Source organism: Panthera leo, chromosome C1 (genome assembly GCF_018350215.1).
Source record: "Panthera leo isolate Ple1 chromosome C1, P.leo_Ple1_pat1.1, whole genome shotgun sequence".
NCBI lineage: Eukaryota > Metazoa > Chordata > Mammalia > Carnivora > Felidae > Panthera > Panthera leo.
In genome coordinates, this window is record NC_056686.1 from 118416366 (window position 1) to 118424542 (window position 8177).

Genomic DNA, 8177 nt, shown 5'->3' on the forward strand with positions numbered 1-8177 from the left:
AGGGAGGGCTGTTACACCCATGGGCATGTGCAGAGTCTTTCCAGCGTGCCCTCCGTTAGTCCCCTCCAAGAAGGTCCCTGGGTTATGCCTTTGCCAGTCTCACCATCCTTATTCCAGCCTTCAGCTCTTTGAATCCTCCAAAGACCCTCCAGTGTTTAGCTCAAAGGAACCCTTTGATGTCCTAAATGACAAAGTCGGGCATCATGGAGGCTGCGTGGCGACAGCTCCCTGCAGACACCCGGGAGGGGCAGCTGCCGGCTGTCAGCGCTTCTGGCCGTCGTCTGAAGTGTTCCGTTTCAGCCCCACACGGCCGTCTTTGTTGTCAGAGCAGCCTCTGCGTGGCCGCTTTTGGGTTTCCTTGGGGAAGGGTACAGCCTGCCGGGCCAGCCTGGCCCAGCTGTGCACGTGGAGAGACCTGGCTTGGGTCTGCCCCTGCTGTGCCCCCAGGAAGCGGGAGCCCTGCTTTGCCCAAGGCTGCCCCGGGCTCCCCGTCACCCTGCCTGCCTTCTCTGCTACTCAGCCACCTGATTACCGAGGCGGCCAGGGGGTTTGCCTCCAGGACCTTTGCACACGCTGGTTCTCATCTTACCCTGTGGGCAAGTCTCCGTTTTCTCATCTGTACGTGGGGATGATAAAATGAATACCTACCCCGGAAGACTGGATGGCACACACACCCTGGCAAAGCCCCAGGCACTTGCGGGCTCTCAATAAATACCAACCCCCATCTCCTTTCTTCTCCATTCTGTTTTATAACTTACTGGTTCTAGTTATTCATTCAAATGGCGTGAGGGGCATTTCCAATGTACCAATGCCTAATCTCCACCCCCCACTAAGGACAGGGGAGCGCCAAGGGTGAGGCTTGCTTCTTTACTTTTGAAACACTCCCCAGATGATTCTAAGAATCAGGCAAGGGACACAACTCCAGACCCCGCTCTGACCAGATCCCAGCCCTCCTGACATGCATGTCCAAAAGAGTAGTCACGAAACACATGCAACTATTTAAATGGAAATTCATTAAACTGACCTGAAATTAAAAGTTCATTTCCTCAATCACACTAACCACTTTTTGAGTGACAACACGGGTCTAGGATATTTCCTGCATTTCAGGGAGTTCTTTCGGAGACAGCCGCAAGACCAGAGCTGTCCCATGGAAATACAGTGCAAGCCACATGTGTAATTTATGTAATTAAAATTCTTCTAATAGGGGCGTCTGGGTGGCTCAGTTAGTTGAGCATTCGGCTCTTGGTTTCGGCTCAGGTCATGATCTCACAGTTCATGAGTTCGAGCCTCTTCGTCGGGCTCTGTGCTGATGCTCCGAGCCTCCCTGGAACTGTCTCTCTCCCTTTCTCTCTACCCTTCCCTAGCTCATGCTGTCTCTGTCTCTGTCTCTCTCAAAATAAATACATAAAAACTTAGTACAGCTTGTATGCTATTGTTGTAGTTCCTGCGTCAGTGAGTGTCTAGGCCTGGACAAATGCAGTTGTGTTGGTCAAATAAACTGGTCATCAGCTGGGGATATCCCTATTCCTGTTTTTCCCACCTTACCTGTGATGTTTCCTCCACCAGCCCACCAGTCCATGGAGAAGACGTAACTTGAATGGAGCTCGAGGGTTTCTTCCACTCGAACACATGGGGCCAGAGAGTTCCATCACCATTCACTCTTTCCTGCTAAAGAATCTATCCACCATCGCCCCCAATATACCGTGATGTGTTTCCAGGGAAGGTTTATGCAGCCACCTATGTTGATTAGTCACGCTGGTTCATAGTAGAGCATGGCCAATCATGAATGGGACAGGTGACAGCTCAGTTACGATAAAAGAATGTGGAACAAAGGGCCGGGAGCACAGAGCTCTATCCAGGATGAGAGAAGGAGTCCGTGATGGGGCAGGTGAGGAAGTCAGGGGCCAAGGCAGAGAGCTCTGGCAGCAGGAGATGGGTGGGGGCAGAAAGCCACACCCACTTGGACAATGTCAGTGGGGAGCCCCACCTCAGCTCCCGTAGAGGTGTGGCCCTGGTGGCTGGTGCTGAAGGGGACTGGGTGTAAGTCACATCCGACCCTTCAGTGGGTGTGCAAGGTGGGGTCCTGCTCTTTTCAGATTTTCATCTTACAGGTTTCAGCTTCCTGTGGGCGTCCAGCAGACAGTGAAGCTCTCAGGGTCTCAAGGGTCCAGCTCCTGGCCTTGAATGAGCCCAACTCTCGGCGGTTCCTGTAAGCGGTGAGACCATCCCTGAGGTATACAGCTGGCACCACACAGGAACTGATCTCTGATACCTTCACTTTCCCTGTGTTTCCTCTGATCTGCTTTCCCAGCCCTCTCCCCAACCTGCCCCTGACCGTCCTGGGCTCATGTGACTTACTTTCAAATTACTTCCCACCGGAGGCCCCATACTAACCCTTGGAGAGGTGCACCCTGATATGTCTCTGGTCTCTAACCTTTTCTCTTATGCTCAGGCCCCACCCCCACCTCCCCACCATGATCCCCAGCTCTAGCCTCTCTATACCACCACCCTCGGGGTACAGACCTTGGCCCAGCCCACTTGGATGTCAGCCCCTCTAGCTTCTCCCAGACCCCACTGGTGGGACAAGAAGACTGGACTCTAGGTCTCTCCTCTAATTACTTTAGCCAGAGTGATACTGGCAGGGAAAGTGATGTATTGCAGGCACATGGCACCTAGTCAAATCCAGAGACAGCCGTCCTAGGCTCAGCTGTTCTTTCTTGTTCATCCTACAAACGCTCGCTGTGCACCAAATCCAGACCCCATCCTACCCGAGGGCCTCCCATCTGACTGGCTGTGCCTGCACGGATTGGCTTTGGATAACGGACTAATGAGTCAGGATCATCCAAATGGTTTTCTCTTGCACCACGGTGTCCCCATGCCAGGCAGCTCTGTTCATGGACTCGGCGGGTAATGATCCCTCCCAGAAAATCATAATCCATCAATCTCTCCTCTCAAGACCATCAATCAATGTTGCAGAATCCACGGCTGCGTTCTCATTCCAGGAGTTTTCAATCACTTCCCTTTTCCCTCGTGTGTGCAGAACAATGCAGTGACACTAGGAAATTGTGTTTTGACATGAAATCATTACGTGTTTTAAAACCTCTCCTTCAATGTTGGTCTTTTCCTGCCTCCTGCTCTCCCCGGGCCCATCTCCTGCTATGAACTGCAGCGCCAGCCCCGTTCCTTTGTTCCGTTCTCCGGCACAGGTGAGGGATGCAGTCCAAAAGGAAGAAACATGGCAAAGAAAGAAGCTGCCCATTTTATTCCAGCACTACCACCCTGTAATTAAATTGTCTCCTCCAATCGGAGCCCTTCCAGTCTATTTCCTCCCGCGGAGGTGTTGGAGGGGCTGGTGTGTGCATGTGCAGGGGTGGGGGTGGGGGGACTGGGGCAGGTGTGTGTGGAGTGAAGTAGCATCATAATCAGGTGCATTTAACGTGAAGTTTAACTATATGCGTTCAGCCGTCAATCAATCGGTCAAGGGGTGCAGTAGGTGCAGGGGGAGTGCAGGGATTAACCCAGCTGTTCATGGCCTGGCGATTCTGCCCATCGGCCCCTCCCCCCCCAGCAGCCCGGAGTGAGGGCGAGACAGGAGGTACGTGCAGGCTGCTCCCTAACTGTGTCCCCGTCCCTGCTCGCCTCCCGCGGTAGGAGCATCTCTCTTTGCTGATGCTGATTCCAGTGTTTAGAGACATGTATTTTTTGTACAATGAGCCCCTAAGGGCATGCCAATTACCTATCTGGTGCTCAGCCAAAGACGAGCGCTGGAGGAGAAATGGACAGCGTTGGACTTTCCAGGAAAGCGTGGCACATCTACCCCGTCTCTTTCCCAACGCCTTCTCACGGGATATTTTGATTCTTCGCAATTCTCAATAGACCTGCTGGCTCTAGACCCTAAGCCCCCTAAGGTTGGGCTCCAGCCATATTTGGGACGCTTAGCACAGCAGCAAGACGTTAGTCTTCCAGTCTGTGGGGACACAGGCTTAACGCGCACCCTACCCAGCAGTGTCCTCTTGAGCAGGTGGCGGAACCGGTCTGAGCCTCAGTGTTCTCATCTGGAAGTGGGGGGCAGTGATGTCTTCCTTGCAGGGTCTGACGTGCGAGTTAAAGATAAAATATGCTTCCCTAGGACCTGGCGGGTGTGTAGCAAATGGTGGGTCTCGGTATCATTACGGATAAATGAGTTCCTGCTGAGGGACGCTGAGCTGCCGGTGTCACCGAGGTGCTTCATTTAAAAAAGAAACGACATTGTTAAGTTAGTTTCTGCAGAACGACAATAACTTACGCCGTAAATAATTGATGCGGTGAGCAGACTTCCCGGGTTCACATCCAGGTAAGGTTTAGGAAGGATGGCTCCACATTCTAAATCCCTCATCTTTCCTTTCTTGAATAAATGGAGTCTCTGTTGGAGGTCAGAATAAAAGTCACACAAGTGTGACTTCCAAAGAAAGTGCCACCGGGGGAGGCTGCGGCTTGCTCCCACATTACTGAGCAGGGAAACCCCCGGCTGCCCCTCCGTGCAGTTATGAGGCCTGCACAATTTGAATCCAGCACTCAGAGCCTCCCCTTTCGGGGGCCCTCCCTTCCTTCTGACCTCCGCTATTGCAAGGGTTTTCAAGCTGCTTCTGGGTGTCCGTGTCGCCTGCCCTTTTTTTAAAGTGCCCTCCCTTTCTTGTTGGGATGAGCACTGGGTGTTGTATGGAAGCCAGTTTGACAATATATTAAAAAAAACAACGCCCTCCCTTCAAAGCTGCCTGTCCTGGGTCCCAACCCCTTGCGGGGCCTGACTTTGGCTAGGACCACCCCAATGGTCCCTCGGCCATTTCAGGCGTATTTGGGCATTTGGGAATGCTCCCTGTTGGATCTGGAAGTGGTTCCCTGAAGGCTGCCCCACCGCCATTTTTCAGCCAAGCCTGTTGAGGCTCCCCACCAGGAAGTGGCTTGTCAAGGTTTTATAACAACTTTGATGCTAATTCATCCATACTCAGCTCTGAGCTGTGCTGGGACCTCCGTGCCAGGCAGGTGAGGAGCTGGGACTCCGAAACTGGCCGTGTCACTCGCCTGTGGATGGTGGTGGCGTAAACCGAGATTCAAATACCTGTGCTGACAGGGAAAGCTGTGGACTGACTTCTCCATTTGGGGGCTGGCCTCTCTCTCAGGGAGTCTGCTTTGCGGGGGCAGGGTGGCAACAGGTGCCTGGGGGTGGAGGTGACAGGCTTAGTCAGGTGGGAGGTTGGTCCATGGTGGTGGAGACTGAGGGTCCCCCCTAAGCATCAATGAGCCCCTCCAAATACTGAACATCGAAGAGGTGCCAGGCACACTGTTCTAAGGCTTTCCCTGTGTTAACTCTTCCGGCCCCACAAGGAACCTTGGAAGCAGGTACTGACGATTACAGATAAGTCCGCGACGTCCTGGAATGCCGTCACTTGTCCAAGATCACACATCTAGAGGGACAGCCAGGACTCTGACTCAGCTCTGCTCCTCTTTGGAGTCCCAGCCTCTCAAGTGCTCACTGCATGGCTCCAGGTCAACAGGAAGAGAGATGACAGACGGTGGAGGGGGGTGGGGGGATAGGGCAGAAGCCCCACTGAGAAGATAAGGCCAAGATGGGGTGCGTGGTGGGGGGTGGGGTGAGATGGCCCAGGCAAGCCGGATGAGGGCCCTTGTGCAGGTGGGGGAAGGCTAGCACAGCACGTTTCCCCTGAGTGCAGACAGGTGAGGTCAAGGGCGGATGCCAGGCCAGGGGGTTTGCTCCCCAAATTCAGGAGCTGCGACACTGCACTTAAACAGGGGGCTCCCGGAGATGCAGACAAGGAGGCTCACGGTGAGTTTCAGGTACCCTGGCGGTTCAGCTCGGTGGCGGAACGTTCTCTGTGGGGTCCTCTGACTTACACCTCCCCCCACTGGCTGACAAAAAGACCAGCCTGCAGGTGCCTGAGGGAGGCCCGGCCGCCTCTCTGTTACAGGAACTGCCTGCCCCTGCATTTTAGTCAAACCGCCTGTAGGGCCACCTGCTTTCTAGTTCAATGAGGCCCCCTGGGGAAGGAACTTTAAAAAGATTTCAAATCATAACAATGCTCTCCTCTGCTCAAATCGACAAATGTTTTCCTCCCCTCCATCACAGCAAGGGCACACACGGAGAAGGATAACATTGAGAAAATGCTTTTTCTGGCTGTCAGACCAAGCAGGGACAATTAACCCTTACTTAGTCCATTTCTTCCTGCCGGGAGGAGGCATCCTTTGATAAGTGTGCCCAGAGATGATTTACGTTTCCTCCTCCCTGGCAACACCAGGTTCACCATCCCAGGAGCCTATTTATTTTCCCCCCATCGTGTTTGTCATATCCACATCTTGCGCTATAATCCCTAGGCGGTGACCTTGACTGCTCCCCGTCCTCCCCGCTGGATTTCTGCAGAAGCCTTGTAATGGGATTTCCCTTTCTACCCTATGCCTCCCTCCTGTAAGCTCCACTCGGTCTCAGAGTGATCTTCCTGAAGTTCAATGTCACGCAGGCTATAGTTTGCCTTCACCGGGCACCCTTTGCACCGGGTGGTGCTATTAATCACCGTGCCCTCCCTCAGGACGGGCACTAGGGCTCACGCGATCACAGTGGCTCATCCCTCAGGCCGTGGTGCGGGACCCAAGGAGTGAGCTGGTCACAACCTTCCCTTGGAATTGGAGCTGTGCAGGCGGATGGAATCTTCTAAGAAGCGAGGTGCTACAGGCAGTGTAGGGGGCTGCTACGGCAGTGCCCTGGCTTCCAGGCCCAGTACCGTGGGTGCCGGGTGACACACAGCCACAGGGGGTTGTCCCCAGAACAGTTTTGTGGTGTGGCTGGGTGTTTGTCCCCATCCCTCTGTTCTTGCCTTAGCAGCATCCAAGTTCCGCTCTGAGACTCTGTGGAAGGTGTTGAGAGCTAACCTAATGTATTTCGGCAAACTCCTTTATACCAAACCAGCTGGAGGGGGTTCTGACTGCAACTCAGAATCCTGACCAGCACACAGAGTGACAAAGAGCGACCCCAATGGCATCACTCGGGATTCTAGACGCCGTTGGGTTTGTCGCCGGACACCCCCAATCCTTCCCAGCTCCGTGAGCCAGTAAGTTCCTCCACTTTCTCATGGGTGTTTCTGACACTTGTAACCAAACGGGTCTTAAATAATATCGCCGTCCTGACACGCGGTATCATGTCACATCCCTGCTCAAGCACGGTGACTCCCATGGCACCAAGGTCAAGGGCCACTCACCGTCCACTTCGGGTCCTCCCCAGTTCCCAGGATGCTCTCCTACACAAGGCACTCTCCTCACCGTTCCTCAAACCCACATTTCGCATTTCGTTCCCTCCTCTTGCCTCTGCCCAGGCAGCGCCCCCTGCTGGAAGGCGTTCATTCCTCCCTCCGGACTCCAAGCAAGGCTGGGCATTATTCTGAGGGACCGCAGGACTACCTCTGTTTTCCGAAACGCTAAAGCGTATGCAACGCAAGCGTGCTCACGTATTCCCTTGTCAAGCTGCAGGGTAGCATATTGGACGTCGGCGTGTGACAAGGTGTGAGTGAGTGGGGGAAGAGTCGTTGGGCCACCTTCTCATCAATGCTTACAACTCACAAGGAGGAGGTATCAGCGTTGTCATTTTGTGACTGGGGACACGGAGGTCCTGGGAGGTTAGGGTACCTCCCCAAGGTCACAGAACTCTTTCAGGACTTCCTCCCTAGATGGCTGTGTCCCTGAGTTGTGATCCTTGCTCTTAAAGGGGCAGCATTCACAACTGAGACGCAGGGCACTGTCTTAAATAGGAAAAGGGCTATTGTACTCGAGTTAGCAAACACCACTACTATATGTGACTGTGTGAGACATACAGACCGCTACTCCATGAGACTGTTGGGCTGCGGGGCAAGAGAACTGAAATAAGATTCAGTCCCTGACCTCAGGCAGTGCAGGAGAAGGGGCAGGCATTCAAGGTAACTCAGTTGGGGGACAATAAACAGCAGCCAGAGGAGGGAAAGACTGTGACTTTGAACCGCGGACACTTTTAGCTGGGCCCCCAAGACCACTCAAGGTTAGGCAAACAGTGAAGATGATCCACCGTCCACGCTACAGGAGCCCAGGCAGGGAGCTACAATGGCCATGGGCTGGGTAGTCAGGGAGAGCTTCCTGAGGGAGGTGGGCTTGGCCTTGAG